Consider the following 22,164-nt stretch of genomic DNA (forward strand, 5'->3'; position numbering starts at 1 on the left):
GAATTTTCGTGACAGAGCTCTGAATTTGATTTTTGTCCTGAGGCCAGTTTTTTTTGTTTTTGTTTTACTTTGAGAACATTCTGCTGCAAGAGAATGGTCATCAGAAAAGGATTTTCTTTTCTAACACAGGAAGTTCTGACTTTTATATTCCTCAAAATTTTGCTTGAAAACTGAGTAATTTCTTCTCCAGCTCATCATTATCTGTATTTCATGGTATCAGCTAAATGAAACCAGCTGAAACTTTAAAACTTTAGCTTGAAAATTGTTCAGGCTGATCCACTGGCTCATTAAGTATTTAATATTTCTACATTATCACAGGTAACGGTTTTATTAACTAGGGCTTTTCTTCCAGTATTAATCATTTTTTCTTCACTTTCCTTTAAGCCCTATTGACAACCTCAAGATCCATCAGACTTCTGCTACTAGTCTCTTCAAGGCCCTTCCAACGTATGTGGGCAGCTCAGTTGCAAAGCCACTGCCATACATTTTAGGTTTTGTTATAGTAATACTCCATTTCCAGGTTCCCCAACCACTTCTGATTACCTACTGTTATGTAACAAATTACGCCAAAACTTTGGCTTAAGACAACCACAATTTTATTATTATCTCTCATGGCTCTGAGGCTTTACTAAACTAGCCTAGATGGTTCTTGCTTTAGGGTATCTCAAGAGCTTGCAGCAGATGGTAGCTGGTACTGGAATCATCTGGTACTTGCTCATTCATATGCATGAGGCCTAGTTTGAGAAGACTTAAAAATAGCTGGGGGCAGGCACAGCTGGGTTTCCTCAGACAACTCTCCCTATGACTGTGTGACTTCCCCATGGTCTTTTCAGCAAGGAAACTTTAGGGTGGCTTTACATGGCAGCTTAGAGCTCCAGAAGTATGTGGGGAAAGAAGGGAAGGACAGAAGCAATATCACTTTTTACCACCCTGTTCTCAGAAGCCATGCAGTGACATTTCTATCATGTATTATTTGTTGGGGCAGTATATACATGCCATTAGGGTCAAGAGACTGAGAACCTAGGCTACCATCACAAATCTGAGCGATGGTGCTCAAAAGCAGATCAAGGGTCACATACATTCAAATACATTAAATTATCCCAACATTTTATTCTCCACAAAGACCTATTTGTTTCATCACTTACTGAGAGAAAGTGGGGTGGGAGTGAAACCAAATGTTCCATTAGGATAGCTAAGTTCTAAAGAAGGGGTCAGCAAACTATAGCCTACAGGCCAAATCCTGCCCATGGCTTGTTTTTAGTATGACCCATGAACTGAGAATGATTTTATAAAGAGGGAAAAGGAGGAAAAGGAAGAAGAGAAAAAGAAGAAAGCAAAGGAGGAGAAGCAGTAGCAAATACAACAGAGACTATATTTGACCCACATCATCTAAAATATTTAATATCAGGCCTTTTCAGGAAATGTTTGTTGATCCCTATTCTAAAGCACTTTCAAATGTGTTTTCAGATGGTGTCATAGATAAAACAGCAAACACTGCTAGGATGCTTTCAACATATAGCGTCTCCTCACAAAAACAGAGTAGATGCTATAATAACACAGGCTCTTGCCCAATTATTCCTTTTCTATTATACATTCAATTCTGAACCTCCATATTCCCTCTCATTCTTCCTCTATCCACCTGCCAACATTTTCATCTTCTCATTAACAAGCAAGCCTTCTTCCCACCTTCCTCAGGCTTTTTGTGTGTGATGTTTCTTTACCCCTTGCGTAATCTCTCTCTTCAAAAAACATAAATGTTTCTTATCCCTAAAGAACAATCAAAGAGGCAGCCTACCAAATGGGAGAAAACACTTGCAGATCATATATCTGAAAGGGTGTTAACAGATACAGCCACTATGGAAAATAGTATAGAAAAATGAAAAATAGAACTACAAATTCCAGCAACTGTACTTCTGGGTATTTATCTGAAGGAAATTAAAACACTTAAAAAAATAATATGCAATGATTTAATCTAGTTTCTTCATTATAGATATAAATAAATGAAGACATACATTTTTAAAAAACATAATATGAACCCCCACATATACTGCAGCATTATTTACAATAGTCAAAATATGAAAACAAACTAAGTCTTCATCAATGATTAAATGGATAAAGAAAATGTAGTATATAAATAAAAATACAATGGAATATTATTCAGCAATAAAAAAGGATGAAATCCCACCTAATAAAATGGATGGACCTTGAAGCCATTATGCTAAGTGAAATAAGTCAGAGAAAAGTAAATACCATATGGTCTCACTTATATGTGGAATCTACAAATACAATGAAGTAACAACTGAATTTATAGAAACAGAGAACAGATAGGTAGTTATCCTAGGCAAGGGGTGGGGGAAATGAGGTGAACGTGGTCAAGGTACAGACTTCCAGTTAGAAAACAATTATGTCATGGTCATGTAATGTACAGCATGGTGACTAAAGTCAACGGTATTGTATGTTACTTGACAGTTGCAAAGATCTTAAAAGTTCTCATAAGAAAAAAACTGTAACTGTGTGGTGATGGATGTTCACTAGACTTATTGTGATCATTCTGCAATATATATAAAATCATTATGCTGCACACTTCTAACTAAAGTTAAATGTCAATTATACCTCAATTTAAAAAAAGAACAGTCAAAACTCTTTACTCTTGTATGTCATTCTATTTCCAGCCTGTTTGTCTACACCATCATCCATGCCCCAGGTCCCACATCCTAACATCTAAATCAGACCATACATTCCTTGAAAGTCCATGCCTTTTTATGTGCCCATAACTTTTGCCATGTTGTTCTTATATCCAGAAATGCCCATTTATTTCTTCTTTCTTGACATATTGAAAATATGCCTACACCTCATGTCTCTTGTACTTATCCCTTGATCACAATCCTGATGGAAACTGATTGCTTAGTACTCTTCATCCCTATGGCACGTTGCTGTATATGGATCAAGAGTACTTGTTTTTATTTTCTTACATTAAAAAAATATAGAAGACTGGAAATCTCATCACAATATACTACCTTTATACTATATCACAACTAACAATGGCTGTTGGAAAAGGAAAGTATTATTTTTTGCCAGTCACACAGAAATTATTCTACTAATTAAGGGGAAAAGGAAAGGAGGGAGGGAGGAGTATATAAGGAAAAAAGATGGATGTTGTACCAAAATGCCCAGAGGTCATTTTGGAACTTGCATAATATCTTTTGGGATAACATGTTTTTAGGGTGTGTGACTTCCTGGGAAGGGTGGGTAAAAGCAGGTGGAGGATCTTTCTGCTCCCTGAATCCCTGTTTATGGTAGGACTTGACTACTCAGTTCAGTTCAGTTCAGTCGCTCAGTCGTGTGCGACTCTTTGAGACTGCATGAACCACAGCACGCCAGGCCTCCCTGTCCATCACCAACTCCCGAGTTTACCCAAATTCATGTCCATTGAGTTGGTGATACCATCCAATCATCTCATCCTCTGTCGTCCCCTTCTCCTCCTGCCTTCGATCTTTCTCAGCATGAGGGTCTTTTCCAATGAGTCAGCTCTGCATATCAGGTGGCCAAAGTACTGGAGTTTCAGCTTCAACATCAGTCCTTGCAATGAACACTCAGGACTATATTTCCTTTAGGATGGACTGGTTTGATCTCCTTGCAGTTCAAGGGACTCTCAAGAGTTTTCCCCAACACCACAGTTCAAAAGCATCAATTCTTCCGTGCTCAGCTTTCTTTATAGTCCAACTCTCACATCCATACATGACTACTAGAAAAACTATAGCCTTGACTAGACGGACCTTTGTTGGCAAAGTAATACGCTGTCTAGGTTGGTCATAACTTTCCTTCCAAGAAGTAAGCGTCTTTTAATTTCATGGCTGCAGTCACCATCTGCAGTGATTTTGCAGCCCCCAAAAATAAAGTCAGCCACTGGTGAATGCCTAACTGGTGAAATGGTGGCTTTGATTCCTTATCAAAATGTAAGGCCAAACTCAACAATAATGGTAAAGTCAAACTCACAATGCAGAATTAGCAAGAACTTAAAAGAATATTCAGTCAACGCAAGCAAAATGAATGCAGCAGCGCTCATGGACACTCATCAGAGGATCAAGTATTAGAAGCTGAAATATCAACAGAAATAGTAATTATCATTAAAATAATTGCAGTCCCAGGATTAAAACTGAAAATGCCTATGTATTCAGTATATAAAGTGTTAGTTGCTCAGTCATGTCTGACTTCTTGTGACCCCAAGGACTATAGCCCGCCAGGCTCCTCTGTCCACAGGATTTCCCAGGCAAGAATACTGGAGTAGGTAAGCCATTCCATTCTCCAGGAGATCTTCCCCACCCAGGAATCAAACCAGGGTCTCCTGCATTGCAGGCAGATTCTTTACTGTAAATAAGGTCATAGCTAAGTTTCAAGTCTCAAACCAATGAATCCAGATACAGGTAAAATTAACCCCCCTTTGCTATTATGAAAGGCCTTGACTAGTACTTGTTTTTGCTAACCAAAAGAAATCTGAAGAGGATTTTCACTTTTACAAAGGAGAAAATTGCTTCTTTGCTTTACACCATTACCATTTTGGCTTGCAAAAGGTTCAGAGGAAAGCTCTGCTTTTGGATAGCAGGGGAAACCAGTGGTGGTTCACTAAGTATGCTCAGAGCAAGAGGTACTAAACTAAAAAGCCATTAGGTTTTGTTTTTTAAAGTATACATCCTATATAACAGTGATGATCTTTCTAAATTTAAAGAGTTTATTTGTACAATAATGCTTTAATAAACCTTTTCCCTTCACTATTATACTATTCATTCTACATGTGTATATCCTTGGCACATAGTAGATATTCAATAACATCATTTCTATGCTAGTAAAATGCAAAATCATTGTTTTTTCAAACCCAAAACAAACTGTTGGCTATAATTTATTTTTACCTTTTTCGGTGTGCTAATGTATCCAAATCAAGAATAACCCTGTTAAATCATTCAGATTACTAGATTAATAATAACGCTATCTGCAGCAAAGGAAACCATAAACAAAATGAAAAGAAAACTTACAGAATGAGAGAAAATATTTTCAGGGCTTAATTATCCAAAATATAGAAACGACCCACAGAACTCAATAACAAAAAAACCAAACAAGCCAATCAAAAAATGGGCAGAAGACCTAAATAGACATTTCTCTGAAGAATATGTACAGATGGCCAATAGGCACATGAAAAGATGCTCAGAGAGCATCACTAATTATTAGATAAATGCAAATCAAAACTGTTCAATACAATGAGGTATCACCTCACATTGGTCAGAACTGCCATTATTAAAAAGTCTACAAATAACAAATGCTGGAAGGAATGTGGAGAAAGGGGAACCCTCCTACACTGTTGGTAAGAATGTAAAACTGCTGCAGCCACTATGGAAAACAGTTGGAAGTTCCTCAAAAAACTGAAAATAGTGTTGTCATATAATCCAGCAATCCCACTCCTCAGTATATATCAACTTGAAAAGATCTATTTGCCTCCCCTACATGTTCCTACAGAAGTAGTGACAATAGCCAAGACATGGTAACAACCTAATGTCCATAGAGATGAATGGATAAAGAGGATGTGGTGTGTAGACACACACACACACACACACACACACACACACACACACAGAGAGACACTGGAATACTATTCAGCCATAAGCAGAATGAATGAATGCCAGCTGCAGCAACATGAATAGACCTAGAGATTATCATATGAAGTGAAGAGAGAAAGAAAAAGACAATATTTATGGTATTTATCATATGCAATCACTTATATGTGGAATCTAAAACACAACAGAAATGAACATATCTACAAAATAGAAACAGACTTACGGATAGAGAAGAGACTTATGGTTGCCCAAGAGTGGAGGGTAGGAGAAGGCAGGGCTGGGAGTTGAGATATACGGATGCAAACTCTTATTTATAGTAATGGATAAACAATAAAGCCCTACTGTATAGCATAGGGAACTACATTCAATATCCTGTGATAAATTATAATGAAAAGAATACCAAAAAGAATGTATGTGTGTATATACATACATATCCCTGATTCACTGCTGTACAACAGAAGTTAATACAACCTTGTAAATCAATTTACTTCAATACAATTTTAAAAAACATAGTGATATATGTAGAAGCACGATCACATAACTGCTAAGTGTTAACATGTATTAGTAGGAACACTGTATTCTACAGATAAAATACAGAGACAGTGACAGTTAAAAAGAACACTAAAATCATCATTTAAGTCAACAGAAACACAAAAAATCTATTAAAATGCCAGAACAATTATTACAGCTATCATTTAAAAGTTCAGTCGGTAAAGAATCTGCCAGTCATGCAGGAGACCCCGGTTCGATTCCTGGGTCAGGAAGATAGGCTACCCACTCCAGTATTCATGGGCTTCCCTGGTGGCTCAGATGGTAAAGAATCTGTCTGCAGTGTGGGAGACCTGGGTTTGATCCCTGGGTTGGGAAGATTCCCTGGATGAGAGCATGGCAACCCACTCCAGTATTCTTGCCTGGAGAATCCCCATGGACAGAGGAGCCTGGCAGGCTACAGTCCAAGGGGTCACAAAGAGTCAGACACAACTGAGTGGCTAAGCACAGCACAATCATTTAAAATGATAAATAGGACTAAGCTTACAGAACATAGTTCAAGCCAAAACTAAATTTTTTTTAGTAAATTTCTTTAGCTTTAGAATAAGCTTTTCAGATTTTTTTAAGTATGCTATTAACAAGGCATACGTCTCAAAAAAGACATGGAACTAGCAAAATACCAGTATTTAAAATAGAACGTTATTAATAATTAGAATAACATTAAAGCAAGTATTTTACAAAGTACTTCACAGTGCAGGTTCTAAACACATGCCTTCTGAATTCTAACATAATTATTAGGTTTAATTATGATAGATATCAAATTGCCAATGGATCACAGAAAAAGCAAGGGAATTCCCAAAGAACATCTACTTGTACTTCATTGACTGTGCTGAAACCTTTGATTGTGTGGATCACAACAAACGGTGGAAAATCTTAAAGATATGGGAATACCAGACCACCTTGTCTGTCTCCTGAGAATCCTATATGCAGGACAAGCAACAGTTAGCACTGGACATGGAACAATGGATGGTTCAAAATTGGGAAAGGCTGTATATTGTCACCAGGCTTATTTAACTTACATGCAGAGTACATAATGCACAAGCCTGGGCTGGATGAATCACAAGCTGGAACCAAGACTGCTGGGAGAAATATCAGCCACCTTAGATATGCAGATGACACCACTCCACTGGCAGAAAGCAAACAGGAACTAAAGAGCCTCTTGATGAAGGTCAAAGAGGAGTGAAAAGGCTGGCTTAAACTCAACATTCAAAAAACTAAGATCGTGATATCCGGTCCCATCACTTCATGGCAAATAGATGGGGAAAAAGTGGAAACAGTGACAGACTTTATTTTCTTGGGCTCTAAAATCACTGTGGACAGTGATTGCAGCCATGAAATAAAAGACGCTTGCTCCTTGGAAGAAAAGCTATGACCAACCTAGACAGTGTATTAAAAAGCAGAAACATCACTTTGCCAACAAAGGTCTGCATAGTCAAATCTATGGCTTTTCCAGTAGTTATGTAGGGCTGTGAGTTAGACCATAGAGAAGGCTGAGCACGGAAGAATTGATGCCTTTGAATTGTGGTTCTAGAGAACACTCTTGAGAGTCCCTTGGAGAACAAGGAGACCAAACCAGTAAATCCTAAAGGAAATCAACCCTGAATATTCACTGGAAGGACTGATGCTGATGCTCCAGTAACTTTGGCCACCTGACGCAGAGAGTGAAGAGACTCACTGGAAAAGACCCTGATGCTGGGAAAGACTGAGGGCAGGAGGGGGAGGTGACAGAGGAAGATGGTTGGATGGCATCACTGACTCAATGGACTCAAAGTTTGAATTTCAGCAAACTTTGGAAGACAGTGAAGGACAGGGAAGCCTGGCATGCTGGAGTCCATGGGATCACAAAGTCGGACACAACTGAACAACAACAACAGACTATAGTAGATATATTTAAACAATGGTATCATTGTAAGCATGTGTGAACTTCCACTGTATTAGTACAAGAGCAATCTTCACCCATACTCCCACCCATACGTACACCCCCTCCTACACCAGGATTATTTTGAAACATAAAGCAAATTCTATACATCATATCTTTTTATTGGTAAATTCATTATGTATATGCTAAAAGAATTTTGAAAAAAGAAACACAACCATAATACCTTCATCAAGTGTCAACAGTTCTTTTAACTTCAAATAATCAGTCAATATTTAAATTACTCCAGTTGTCTCAGGAATATTTTTACAGCTGGCTTTGATCAAGTCAGGATTTAAAGAAGTCCTATACTTTGCAATTGATGGCTAAGTGTTTTTAAGCAGCTCGATGAAAAAGCAAACACTAACTGAAAAAGATATATGCATTGCCATGTTCACTGCAGCATTATTTGCAACAGCCAAGGCGCAAAAACAACCAGTGTCCACTGATGGATGGATGGACAAATAGGTGAGGCATGTATACACAATGGAATGCTATTCAGTCATAAATAAGAATGCAGTCGTGACATCTGCGACAACATGAATGATCTTGAGGGCATTATGTTGTGTGAAATAAGACAGAGAAAGACAAATATGATCTCACTTATCTGTGGAATCAAAAAAAACCAGAAAACAAAAACCAAGCTCAGAGATACAGAGAAGAGGTTGGTGATGGCCACAGGCAGGGGGTGGGGGGAGGACAAAATGGGTGAAGGGTGTCAAAAAGTACAGACTTCCAATTATAAAGCCAATAACTCATGAGGATGTAATATACAGTATGTTGACTACAGTTAATAATACTGTACTGCATATGTGACAGTTGCTACGAGTAAATACTAAAAAGTTCTCATCAGAAGAAAAAAAGTTCTGTAATGGTATGTGGTGACGAATGTTAACTAAACTTACTGTGGTGATCATTGCCCAGGACACACAAACATCAAATCACTTTGTTGAACACCTGAAACTAGAATGTCCGTCACATCTCAATTTTAAGAAAGCAAACAGTGGATTGAATACGCAAGATGCAGACTGAGCTAACAAGAGGACAGAGAAAAAATGGAAGAGTCATAATTGGTGAGCACTTAAGAAAAAGATACAGAAGTGAGGTTAGAAATGCCTCAAAGGGCCCACTAGGTACTGAGCTCAGCCCAGAACATCTTAGGTGCTATCCAGAATGCTGTCAGTTATGGGCATGAAGGAGTTAGACGTTGATACCACTCATCTCTTCATATTGGAACCTTTGAAGATATGCCCCTTAGTTCACAAAGGTTTTCCTTAAACTATAAAAAATACAGAGAGACCAGAAGAAAAGCATCAGAAAATAACACCAAGTACATAAAAGCTCATTATTCTCCACATCTCACCCATATAAACTCTTCTTGGTTTTAATGTATTTCCTATTTCATGTAATCTCCTATGTTGCATGTATAACTAGAAAGCTTAATGATTTACTTTAAGAGCTATAATTGTTTCTGAAGTCCATGATAATCTATAAATTCTTTTTTTCTTGCAGTTTACTTAAAAATACCAGGTCATTTGTCTTCTAGAATTTTCTAGTGTGGATTTTGCCAACTGCATCCAGTGGTGGTTTAACATGTTCCTCTGTATCTTAAGTCTCTTATAACTGGTAGTCAGATTTAAACGTTTGAGAGTCAAGTTCAATTATTTGACCTTCATGGATGGCACTCTGCACTTCTGTGGTATAACTTCAGCAAGCACAGAATGTTTATAGTTCTGTTACTGTAACGCTAAGGCTGATCAGTGGGTTCAGGTGCTATCAGCCTGATCCATGCATTAAACTGCTCCCCACCAGCATTCACTTAGTGAAGTCATTGAGGCCTCACTTGATTATTTCATTACTGCTGCAAAATGTTGAGGTCCTATTTCTATTATACTGTATTTTTAAGCTGGAATTATTTTATAATGAGAAAATTTCCCTCACAACTATGTAGTTACCCTGAGGTGTAATTTGGAAAAGGCAGGATAAATGCTTGACTCTTCTCTGTACTCCATCCCAGCAAGGCTCATAATTGGCTCTCCATTGCCTGTGGCATTAAAAGAACCCCACACGTCTGCTCTTGAGGTACAGGATCTATACGGCCAACTCAATATCCTGCTCACAGTGCGCTCTTGCTTCTTTGACCTCACAATGCTGAGGTACATCAAAAAATGTGATGTCTCATTAATCTGGTGGAGAAACGTAAAGACTGCACAGTCTGACAGTACAGTTGGCGATGCTCGACTGGGACTATTTTGTTTTTAAATGCAGATAAAATTATTTTAAAAATGGGAAAACACATACACACAACCACAGTAACACCAGTGGTCCTGGAGCAAGGCTCTAGAGTAGGTACACAAGTGGAACTCAAATTTGAAAAAACCCAAGAGGCCCACAGACAGTGCGTATTACATATTGTTACCATTATAGACAAGCGCATCCCTGTTTAAATACACATTCCATTAAGGGTGGAGGTTCATTCATTTAGTCTATTGGGTATCCCCAGTTGCCTGGTACATGGTAGGCACTCAATGTATTTGTTAATAAAATGAATGAGTTAAATTTATCCAGAATATATATATTCTGCATGAGTTTCAGTCACTAAAAAAATTAAAGGCATATAGGATTTTTATTCTCATTGACAATTAACCTGGTCTTATTAAACAAATGCAAAGTTATTTTTTAAAGAAATAGAAAAACGTTTCCATTGACTTACATATTTTAGAGCTCACTCAGGTCTTTCTGCCATCATTTGGGGGTAATAGTGTCACTACAACTATGATTAGCACAGGCCTTGTATCTTATCTTTTAACACATTTCTGTTTAATAAGGCCTTTAAAGTATATTGTGTGCAGAATATTGAAATAGCAACCTCTGAATCTTAATACTTTTTTGTTCAAGTTCAAAGGGATTTTTTATTTATAAAAGAGAACACAGGGTTACAACTACATGGATGATCTAAGTTGCAACTGTCTGTGGACACTTTTTAGCTCCTTGTTTACTTTTCTGTGACATTTGACACTATTTGGCCTCTGAGAAACGTTGACCTTCATGATAAGACAGTCTCAATTATAACAGAACTAACAAAATTTGAAACCCAGCTAAAGGCAAACAGTGTATTTTCAGAAAGCGCTGAGGTGGAAAAAGAAGAAAGAATTAGGAACTTACCTGTAAAGTCAACATGAGACTCCTATCCTAGGTTGGTTTGTTCATAACCAAATCTTTACTGTTGGGCATCACATGTGCAGTTTAAAAGGATCCTATTCACAAATTTAGTGTCCAGAAGTTTGTGTAGGCACAATTCCATTGTTGTATCGAACAACAGTGCTTTTAAAGAAAGCTAACTGTAAAGTGAAAATCTAAATATAAGTAACTCTCAACTTCAGATTATAAAAAGCACTCTATTCCGTGTAAAACTAAGTGTTTCTCTTAAACAAATTTGGGTAACATCGGCACATATTACAGCAGATAATACATGGCTAAAATGTAAGCCAGCCGAAATTGTAATGCTCACCTTGAAGACTCCAACTGCACTCTTAGAATGACTATTAGAGGCAACAAACATCAAAACCTCTAAGTTACAGTTATCTAAGTGCTCCGTACTTCTCTCCCCTCAGCTCTTTTACCCACTTTTTTCCCGCCAGGTCTCAAAAGGTAACCTAGGTCACTAATGCTTCTCTCCTGCCCATATTTTGATTATTAAGTACTTGGGGTCCTATCTTTTCTAGCTGCACTGACCTTTGTGGCAGTGATCCAGCCAATTAGTGTGCTTTTCCCACAGTGCCTCAGAGTGATATTCTAACAAAAATACTTGGTGAACTGCGTTAGACAATCATTTGAGTGGTTTTAATATTTCTATCTGAATCAGCTAGCTATCAGTGGCTTCAATTACATTTTAGATTTTATGACAATGGTCATCATTCTCCTCTTGGGTATTACTGATCTGGCCTAATTCACTTTTGAAGACGACTGTCCTATTTTTCTTTTGTTACAGAAATTACAGAAAGGAGTCTTAATTTGGGGGAAGTAAAGTCGTATCTCTTATCCGTTTCTTCCACCCCACACTATGGAGGTAGTGGGTATAACACACAAGAGGGAGAAAGAGTGGGTAGTTAATGAAGAAATCGAAGTCTTCTTGGCACCTAGTTTCCACACACTGAAGAGCTAATCTCGGCTATCAGGTTCCTCTGGCAAAAATTCTTCTGAGCCCACTCCACAAGATGCAATGTCTTATGTGCACCCTGGCTCACCTACCAAAAGGCAATTTCATGTTTAAATAGCTTATAAACAAAATTTTTATATGTAAGATTAAGAATCAGGAATTCTGACTTTAAGGCATAAGACAGAACTCTTCCCCAAGAATCTTCTCCAGGTGTCTCATACGCAAAATTAACATCTATATTTCCAATAATTTGAAACAACATTTATTAAAATGTTATTACCATAACTCAGCTTTCCTTTGGTCTGGCACTCATTGAGGACACCCAAAATACTGCTTTATTCTTTCCCATCACTGGCTTTTTGCTATTACAAATTAATAAGTGTTTGACAACAGATCAACAAAAAAGTTAATTGCACCAAGTAAATGTCAAAAGTATCGATTGCAAAGTTGTACTTTTGATAAGACAAATTCATCTTCGTAGTAAACTGTCAATAGTAAAAATGTTCAGCAGCTAATTTTCATCAATGTACAGAAATAATAAAGTGAAATTCATGAAAGGCTAATTTTTAAAACTAGAGATTAGGGTAGAAATATAACTATGGTACTAAAAACAAGTTGGCTGGGGGCAGTATCTTCTTTGTAATTTAGCAAACAAGAAAAACATATGGAAGTACTTTATATCCAACAACTCAAAATGTTCCTACTATGTGGGATGAAATTTACTTTAAAAGCAAAAGATAAACTATGAATACTTTGTACATCCACTTCAGCTTCCTACCTGCTGATCTATTCAAGTTCAATAAATTACTGGCAGAATCGGTAACACTTTTGGGTACAAATTAACAACTGTTGATCACCCATAAAATGTTCTACAGTATAATGGGAAAGATGAGGACCTGTGGGATGAGGATTACCTTGGTTGCCTGGATGAACTGTTCTGGGAAATGAAAATTAGAATTTTATTAGCTTCCCCGTAAATCAAGATTTTACATAGCACCCAGAGATTTTCATCCTTTAAAAGAACTGGCACTTAATAAAATCTAAACTTACTTTGCCCTTTGATATCAAAAGTAAGCAAACTCAAAAAGCCAATGTTCAAATATTTTATGCGCTTTAAGATTCAATATAAGGTTCTCTCCTGTCCTTCCCACAATAAGGCAGCTCCATACAGACCAGATCAGATTGAGTAAGGTTATCTCTCAAAGCTAAACCAAACTAAATCAAGACACACTTATTAGATCACTTTTGAATTACAAAAGCACCAAACTCCTGCTGGAGGGGACTAAGAGGATTCAGTTGGCTTAAAAATTTTTCTCCTTAAATGTGCCTTTTTCTAGGCAAAGAACTGCCTTATTTTTCTCAATTATGCATCCAAAATTAAACCATAGAATGCTTGTGATTACACCATTCAAAGTTAATTATTCTACACAAATCAAAACCAGATCTGTTTTTAAGGAAAGTATTAAAATTTACCACTAATTTTCTCAGTGAAATTAAAATTTTAAAAGTACAATCATTTTTTACCCAGATCTCGCAGTAAATACCAAGTCATTTCATTAGTTTTCCAAACTACGCTTTCTTTATTAAAAACTGAGGGAATAGTGGTCCCTCACAAATTAAAATGTAAAATATTAGATTTTAAACTCAAAGTATCCACAAACCACACTTTTAGCGCCTACCTGGATCCTTTCCCCCCACACTGATGAGCAACGACTATATAGCATGAGAATCAAAGGCCAAAAACCACCACCACCATACAATGAACCCCCAAAGGTAAACTAAAAAACAAAACAAAAAAACAACACAGCATACTGTTAAAAGAATTTATTTGCCTCATACATTAAAAAAAAAAAAAAAAAACCTCAACAGAGCGTTTGACTATAAATTCAATCTTCTCATTCAAGGAGTTGCAAAACAAAGTTTAAACAGAAACTTTTAATTGCTTCGGGTTTACATTTTGAAAACTCTTAGATTTACAGAGGGAACATACCAAATAAACAAAATCGAAATGTTAAGGCATAAACTTTAATGGGTCGACTATTCTACCCCCATGCCGGTTCTGCACGAGGTACCTCACACAAATCCGATTCATAAAGAATGAAGCAAAATACGCACTAACTAAATCATGCATCAACTACTGAAAGAAGCGTTCAAATTATTTAGGATGGTAAAGTTATCTGTGTCAATTACTCAATTACATTCCTTCCTTCAACAGCAAATAGCGAATCCAGAGATTTAGGTCTTCCCCCAGCCTTACAAACGTCCCTGTCCGCCCCTGTCCCCGCAATTCCTTCCTCCCTCCGAGAAACCATGCAACTAACGGTTTCCGTGGCGGCCGCTGAGACCGGGGCTCCGCGGGCTGCCCCCGCGCCCCGGAAAACAAAGGGGATTCCCAGCCATTGTCCTCCGCGGCGCTGAGCATCACCAGCACTAGCAAGGCAGTAGCTTGCGCAGTTATCTCCACAGCGGGCAATGTCACAACCCGACCAACAGCACAAACTACTACCTCAGCCAGGGCCATGGTGTCGGGGAGGCACCGGACCACGCTGAGGCGAGCGAAGCGACTCCGGTGCTCCTCCGTCGTTCCTCGACCGCCGCCGCCGCCAACCCCGCGCCCCTGCTCTTCCCCGCCGCGCCGCGCCTGCAGACCCCGCCCAGCGCCGCGCCGCTCGGCCGCACCGGGCGCGCCCCGGGAGCTCCCGGCATCTTCGCGGCGCCGGCGACCGGGGGAGGCCGAGCCGGGTTCCTCTACGTAACCAGCGCTCTGGAGAGAGACAAGATGCGCAGGGGTCCTGGCGCAGGCAGCCGCTCCCTCCGCCGCCCCGAGGGGACGCCGTCCCCCAGGCCACTCGACAGCAGGAAATGGGCGGCAAAAGCGCAGCCGGCGCGTGCGGGACCCGGACCATTCCAGTGAGGCAGCGAGCAGCGCTCCCGCGCTTCGCCCGTCGCGAGCTCCGAGCCGTCTCTACCGCGCTCCCGCCACGTCTCCGGGATGTGCCGCCCGCGCCCGTCCCCGCCCAGCGGTGGGGGCTGGGCGGCGGCTGGGGCCCACGGGCGCCGCGTTCTCCGCACACGCGCGCGGGACCGGCTCTCCGCGCGGGAGAACGCCCGGGGCGCTTCCTGTAGAGGCGGACAGCGGCTCCGGCAACGCGACCAGAAAACCCAGGCACAGCCCGGAAGTCCTCAGGCCACCCGCTCCTCAGTACCCTTCGGGGAAATCCCGTGCCCCTCTGCAGGAGGCGAGAAGAAGACAAACAAAAGCCCCGTAAAACTGAAACCGGGCCGGGCTGTGGGATGGGTGGCAGTGACGGGAGCCCGGCGCCCGCGGACACACGCCCCGTCTCGCGCTCCGCTGCTCCAGTGAGTCGGACGAACCATAGAGATCACTTAAGGAGGCTCGCGCGCTACTCCCCACCACGTGACCGCCCCGCAGGCCGCCCCCCCCCCCCCCCCCCCGCGCCGCCATCTTACATCCGGGGCAGAAGCGGCGTCCCTTTCCCCGCCTTGGCAAAATTAGACGTGTCACTAGAAATCAGCCCCCAAAGGGGGAACCCGGATTCCACGTCACCAAAGTGCTGAGGCCGCGGGCTGTGCTCCCCAAGCCGCTCAACGGGGCAAAGTGGGGCCGCTAACTTCTCCCGGTGTTTGTCCGCAAAGAAAATGGCGGCACTTACCGCCGTCTAAGTGGACACGTTGTACTCTGGCTGAGGTTTAAAGTTTCTGGCACCTCCTTTCGCATCCGGCAAGGACACCGCAACATGCGCTCCACCCCGCGGCGTGGCCGCTGCGCCACATTCCGCAGAAAACCGGCGGGAAAGCTGCTGCACTGCCCGCTTTAATGCGCAGGCTCCTGAGACTTGTGGGTGGGTTTTTTTTTTTTTAAAGGCCAAGTTTGGGAAAAGGCCGACTACCCTGAGCTCCATCTTCTTTGGGGCCAGGCGAATTTCTTTTGCCTCCCATTTTGAGACTTTTCTGTGAAGTTAAATCGGTGCGAAGAAAAAATAAGCAGGGGCTGCCAATTAAGATTCACAGAACGTCTAATTCGAGTTTCCGATAAACGAATAATTTTTTAGTATATGTATGTCCCCTATACTAAAATTGTTTGAACTTGGAATATAGCTAGTGTCCTGTACTTTTACGTAAATCTAGCAGTACTGTTAGTCATCACCCTCCTGGAAATCCAGACCACATAAGAAAAATAAGGAATGGGGGAACTGAGTGTGTTCAGACTTGAGACTGCCTCTGCGCAGGTTTTGATCCCTTCATGAGAGGCACAAGGCTAAGGTCCAGACTCCAAACCACACACAAGGGACATCCATGTATATGACTGCTTTTGGGAACAATAAGTATTCTCTACCTTTAAAGCAGCACAATGTAACTCTGATAACATCCTCTCATCCAGAGAATCTCTTTGCAAGTTAAAGATTACATAATAGTGGCTTTTCATTTCTATTCTATGTAGTATTGGTGATGGGACACAACACAGTTTCTTTAAAAATATTTTTTTATTTGACTATGCTGCGTCTTTTATTGCTGCGCGCGCTTTTCGCTAGTTGCAGGGGGCGGGGGTTACTCTATAGTTGCCATGCCTGGCCTCATTGTGGCTCCTCTTGTAGTAGAGTACAGGCTCTGGGCATACTATGGGCTTCAGTAATCCCCGCAGGTGGGCTCAATGGTTACTGCTGCCCGCCTGTAGAGCGCAGGCTGAGTGGTCGTCACCTCGGGGCGTCCTTGTTACCCTAGCATGTGGGATCTTCCCAGATCAGGGATCCAACTCCTGTCTCCTGCATTGACAAGCAGGTTTTTTTTTTTTTTTTTACTGCTGAGCCACCAGAGAAGCCTGGAACACAATTTATTGAACAAAGTTTCAAATTAAAAAGCAACCCGCCTAACATGTTTCAAAATAAAATTTGTAATATGCAAATTAAGAAATACACTTGGTTTGCTTGGCGTTTTTTTGGCCCCAGGTGGCACTTGTGATACCTTATTTCCCTGACTAGGAGTCAAACCCCGGGCCCCTGCAGTGAAAGCAGGGAGTCCTGTCTAAGGAATTCCCTAAAATACACGGGTATGCCCATTAACTGCCCAATCCCAGTGTCATGCTTACTGTATGCATTTTAAAGCAAATGCTGAAGTTTGCCTTTGATGTGCAATCAGAACTACTTCCAATTAACAATATTTTTGTATTTTTTGTATATATGGAACCTACTTGGAATTAAGTGCCTAACCTGACAATTTTGACTAGGCATCACAGTGATGCTTACAACAAAGTTTATGTGCTTAGTCGCTTCAGTTGTGTTCAACTCTTTGCAACCCCATAGACTGTAGCCCTCCAGGCTCCTCTATCCATGGGCTTCTCCAGACAAGAATATTGGAGTGGGTTGCCATTTCCTTCTCCAGGGGATCTTCCTGACCCAGGGATCGAATCCAGGTCTCTTATGTCTCCTACATTGGCAAGTGCAGGAGACACTCTATCACTAGCACCATCTGGAAATCAGCTAATACTTTCATTATTAATTCACACCACCTTGTTCCCATAAGCTGGCACCCCCCACTGCTGATTCATTGCACAGTGGACCACATTATCCTCCACCACAGCTGATATCATTTGTTATAGTGGTACAGATATTCTAATGGTCCTCAAATAGTTATTTGCTCTACAGTATATACAGATACATTTTCAGTGGTAAAAGAATCTTCCTGCCAATGCAGGAAACCCTGGAGACATGGGTTGGATCCCTGGGTCAGGAAGATTCCCTGGAGAAGGAAATGGCAACCCACTCCAGTATTCTTGCCTGAAAAATCCCATGGACAGAGAAGCCTGGCAGGTTACAGTCAATGGGCTCGCACAGAGTCAGACATGATTGAGCATGAGCACTACACTACTATAGATACATTAGAGCCTAAGATTTCCAAATAAATTTAATCATTACACTAATTGTATCAGATTCCTTCCTTTTCACAATTAACCTTTTGACAGCGTTGACACACATGTATTCATCATCCAGACACAATGTGCTGTTCAGTTCTTTGCCTCCACCCATAGTATCCAGAATCTAATCATCCTTTCGAAATGTGAGCACGCCATGTGAGCACGCCCAGCTTAACAAGCCTTCACCATGACCACACAGCAGAAAAATGGCAACAGCCTCCTGTCTTAGCTTCCCTACTCTATATTCCTTCCACTTTATCCTGCTTATAACTCGTTTATCTTTAGTTTCATAATTTACTACTAAAAATAATCACTCCAGACTTCTGCCACCTCAAATCTAAATTATTCTGCTTAGCTTTCAAGGAATTTCATGAGTTGGCCTCAATCCTTTACTGTCAACCTTGCTTTATAAAACATGTTGAAATCTACTCTATCAGTTTCCTGCTATCTCAAGAGATATGCCTTGCTCACATTACCTGAAATACCCTCCAATATCCTTTGGACCCATCCAAAACCTTTCCAGCCAACAAGGCCCATTTTAAGTTCTGTTTCTACCACTGAGCTTTTTCATTGCCTCTGAATACTAACTTCAATAATATCCTGAACCACAGAAGACTACGCTGATATTCCTGATTTTGAGATCCCAAATTAATCTGTACTAGTCTTTCAAAATATTCTGCACACTTGTCAAAGGTTTGTATTCTCTGCAGAACTATAAACTCCGTGAGGGCAGACACTAATCCAATGCCCAACACATAATGTTAACAACACAAGAGTACATATATAGTTTTCTATTGAGCATTATTTTATGTATGCAGTTTCTTCAACTAGCTATAAACACCTTTGAGAGCCCTTCCGAAGACTTCTGTCCATTCAGCAAGGACATAGTTATGAACATACACATAGTAGATTCTTAATATGCTGTGTTGTCGAGTGAAGCAAAAGGCTGACCCCTCTGTGAGAAGGTATGGGTTTCCGCCCATTTCTTGAATGACATGTGCCAAAAGTTTTCTGTTTTGTCTTCATGTTAACATCCACCAGTTACCATGTACTCAGAACAGTTCTTTACAACAATCCTTTTTAAAATCCTTTAATAAACAACTCTGAGTTAAACCCTTCTATGACTCTATGTTTCAGATGAGGAAACCCAAACAGGTTAATTAACCCAAGGTCACGCATCCAATAAGTTAAGAGTGCTGGAATTTGAATCTAGCAAGTCTAGTCTAAACCTTGGCTGTTAACCACTATGCTATTGGTTATAATACCTTAAACTATAAGTCAGTAAGATGTTTTGAGCTCTTCTCAGACCAAATAAAAACCCAGTGCCATTCTGGAGGTTACAGTCCTTAGACACATCTTCTTCCTCACAGTATTTCAGTGTTCTGTGGAGGTTACAGTCCTTAGACACATCTTTTTCCTCACAGTATTTCAGTGTTCTCTGTTATGTCCAAGTGTTTTTGTCGCAATGCCTACCCACAGAAATAGTAATTATGTAAAAAGCATTTTCAATGTATTTCAGTAAGGCTTGGATTTTAATGGACTGAAGAACTTTCCTGTAAAATGTTAATCTAGCATTGTGTGGGGGGAAAAAAAACTGCTTTTGAAATAAATGTACTTCAGCTGTGTGACTCTAAGTAAAAGTCACTTCACTCTCTAAATCTTGACTTCCTCCTTGGTAAAATGAGTATAATTTATACCTTCCTTGCAGGAACTGCTGTGAGAATTAAAAGGAATAATATAGGCAAAGCCCTGGCTAACCCAAACTAGGTCCTCCATAAATGATTAAAATTAAAAGAAAAATTTACAACTACACTTGACTTCTGTAAATACTATGGAGGAATCTTTCAGTATTATACATTTATTATACAAGCCAGGTTTTCAAAAAAATTAAAACTATTTGTCTTTGAGAGGTAGAGGGATAGTCTGGCATTGTTATAGGTAGGCGGTTTCAAAATTAGCTTAACTAAATTAAAAATAAATGAGTGCTCATAAAAGATAATTCAGGGAGTCTACCTGAGATGAGGATTATGTTTTCTACTTGACCTGCAATTTTAACACAAAGTTGTAACTCTTTTTTTCTAAACTGCTAAGAGATGTTTCATAATATCTTTCTAGATGTATATCCTTTTTGTTTCAGATATTAATAGTTTCAAAAAAGGTCTCAAAAACACATCTCCATTATTGTATTTTATGAAAAGTTTTTCCAAGTTGATACGAATGTTTGGTTTTTAAACAGAGTCAATGACATGGGAGTGGGAGGTCACTGATGTGTTGAACCTCGTCAGGAGGAGGACGCAACCAAGTATATGAAGGAAAACATGAATAATTTATCATATCTGAAAGTAAACTCTCAAATTGGTTGTGACTTTTATACTAGAAAACTAGTACTGCTGGAACATAATTAAAAACCTAGAATCATGCTGAGTGGTAACTGTAAGGCAAATTAAGAAGCTATGTAATCACAGCTATAACTACGTGGTTTTTGTGAAAAATCTATCCTAGGCCACAAAGAAAATTTGGGTTTGAGGCCAAGAGACTTTCATGATAATAATACATAACTGATATATCTCAATAACATAAAAATTGCAAGGAGAAAGTGTAACAACAGCAGTATTACTTTCAAGAACTGTGTCAGGAGCTAAAAAAGAATCTCACAAAATTAGATAAATATATCCAGTCTGACATAAACACCATATGGTAACCGCCTTAAGAGACAGGAGTTGTATGTTATGTGTTAAAATTATGACACAGAGGTAGTAAAAGCTGGAAAGCAAATGCAATTTGCACAATTGGGTCTGAAGCCTAATATTTTATTTTTCTAGATAAAAAGAATAAGATTGCAATATTATAGCTTTGGAATTTTTCTCCCATCTAGTTAAACTTCACAGAAAGGAGCAGTTGATATTATATTGCAATAGTTCCCCAAATAGTGGCATGGTTTAGCTGATCTTCCCTGGTTGCACTATTTAATGAATGTTTAAAATTAAATTTAATATAAACACATTTGCAGCAACTGAAAATGGTCTCAAAATTCAAGGGTACAATAATTCTTTTTTTTTCCTGAGGGGCTAGAATCACTCCCACAGTGTAATTAAGAATGTTTCAACTGACCTCTGAATCACTATAAGCATCAAGCATATGGATATCAACTACAGCCAGGAAAGACCTGGAGATGAGTACTATAACATTTCAGGTCTTCTATCAAAGAATATGGCTTTCAACAGAAAAACAGAAACAGCTGAAATCCAAGGGCAATATGCTGCCTCAAGTCCTCCTTAAAAGTAGGGACTGTGCAAATAATATAAATCAACAAATATTTAGATAACATAAATATAAAATAGTTCAAAGTATCTGCCTCCCAAACAAAAAGCCCTCCCCCGCATTAGACAAAAAAAAAACAAAAACAGATTTTAAAGACTTCCTTTGGAGAAAAGTGGTATAATCTCTATTTACACAAAATACATGATTGTTGCCAAGTTTAGCTGCGGAATTCATCATATTTATAGCAATCTCATTTTGTAAGCATCCTGGCTGCTGAATCCTATAGATTCAGAAAGATAGCAGAAGTTATAGCCTCTTGTTCAGCTATTTTAAAATGGCAGGGGGGATTTCACCTTTGCAAAAGAGCAACAGTGGCCAAAGTAGAAGGTATTTCCAGAGTCCCTTCTAATAGAAAGGCAGTTGGCAGTGCCTGCCTGTGTGTGGACTCATGAGTCATGTCTGACTCTTTGCAACCCCATGGACTGTAGCCCGCCAGGTTCCTGTGTCCACGGGGATTCTCTAGGCAAGAATACTGGAGTGGGTTGCCACTCCCTTTTCCAGGGGATCTTCCTAACCCAGGGATCAAACCTGGGTCTCCTACATTGCAGGCAGATTCTTTACAGCTGAGCCACTGGGGAAGCCCAGAGATATTTCCAGAGTCCCATCTGATAGAAAGGCAGTTGGAAAGTCTTCTACCCTACTAGCTCTGTTTCTTCTTAACAGATATAGGTGAAATTAGAGG

General features: G+C 39.9%; 1 pseudogene; it reads right to left on the reverse strand.

Annotated features, from left to right (window-relative positions):
- Positions 1–13,889, reverse strand: part of LOC139182956 (cyclin-dependent kinase 2 pseudogene) — a 41,439-nt pseudogene extending 27,550 nt beyond the window's left edge.
- Positions 13,890–22,164: the final 8,275 nt, after the last annotated feature.

This window comes from Bos indicus, chromosome 5 (assembly GCF_029378745.1).
Source record: "Bos indicus isolate NIAB-ARS_2022 breed Sahiwal x Tharparkar chromosome 5, NIAB-ARS_B.indTharparkar_mat_pri_1.0, whole genome shotgun sequence".
Classification (NCBI taxonomy): domain Eukaryota; kingdom Metazoa; phylum Chordata; class Mammalia; order Artiodactyla; family Bovidae; genus Bos; species Bos indicus.